Source organism: Salvelinus sp. IW2-2015, linkage group LG31, assembly GCF_002910315.2.
Source record: "Salvelinus sp. IW2-2015 linkage group LG31, ASM291031v2, whole genome shotgun sequence".
Lineage (NCBI taxonomy): Eukaryota > Metazoa > Chordata > Actinopteri > Salmoniformes > Salmonidae > Salvelinus > Salvelinus sp. IW2-2015.
In genome coordinates, this window is record NC_036870.1 from 25,606,134 (window position 1) to 25,607,448 (window position 1,315).

Below are 1,315 nucleotides of genomic sequence, written 5' to 3' on the forward strand. Positions count from 1 at the left end.
CACAACCATAACCACAACCACAATCACATCTACAGGTCTCTACCACCATAACCATAACCACAATCACAACCACAATCACAGCTACAATCACAATCACGAGTTGTAATTACAGTTTTTTACAATTACTTTGGCACTAATTTCAGAACCTTGATGTCATTTTTCAAAACTCTAGACACAAAACTCACAACCGATGATCATAATGCACATTTTTCAAAACTCTAACACTTTTTCCAATTGCTTGGATACAATACACATAAAGCTAAGATAATTTGTTAATTGAACTAAAATCACCTGTTCAAAATGACACAACTTAACATCAAAGTATTACCATTTCAAAATGCAATTCACACATTACATCTGAAATGACTGTCTATTCATTTCATTACAATGATCTAACTATCAACTGATACAACTGCTCAAAATGATGAGTAACTGTTGCATTACTCTTAATGCATAGTTTTATGGAAACTGACAAACAATATTCCATGTTTAGATCATGAAAGTTTCAGGATAACGAGATCCATTGACATCAATTACCGTGAAACATGAACCAATTGGACTACATTATCTATGGATGTAATATTTCATCATCATTCTTTATCACTTTTCCAGACCATGTTTTCAAATTTGACATTACTGTATACTCACTTTATTAGGTACACCTATCTAGTGCTGGGTAGGACCCCCTTTTGCCTGCACAACAGCCTGAATTATTCACGGTGTTGTACGTTAAGAGATGCCATTCTGCACACCACTGTTTTAAACAGCTGTTATTTGAGCATGTGTGGCCTTTCTGTCAGCTTGAATGAGTCTGGACATTCTCCTCTGACCTCTTTCATTAACAAGGTTTTGTTGCCCATAGAACTGCCGCTCACTGAATGTGTTTTGTTTATCACACCATTCTCTGTAAACTCTAGAGACTGTAGTGCGTARAAATCCCAGGAAGGCAGCTGTTTCTGAGAAGCTGGAATCACCATGTGTGGCATCAACAATCATACCACGGTCAAAGTTGCTTAGATTACTCATCTTGCCYGTTCTAATGTTTGGTCGAACAACATCTAAAGCTCTCTACTCTATATACTCTATATATTGAGTTGCAGGCAGCCACATGATTCTCTGTTTGAATGTAACCTTCCTTGATGAGCTAAATCAGGTCTGTAGAGCTGATGGCATGACCTATGTTATTGGGTGGGATAATGTCAGGTTCCACCATGCGCAAATGGTTTCAGGCCCATCCACAATTTACCACCCTGTACTTACCCACATACTCTCCTTTCCTTAACCCGATTGAGGAATTTTTCTCCACATGGAGGTG

At 37.9% G+C, this 1,315-nt stretch overlaps 1 pseudogene; it reads left to right on the forward strand.

The window, feature by feature from the left end:
• LOC111955771 (voltage-gated delayed rectifier potassium channel KCNH8-like) overlaps positions 1-1,315 on the forward strand; it is a 90,182-nt pseudogene that overhangs the window by 70,953 nt on the left and 17,914 nt on the right.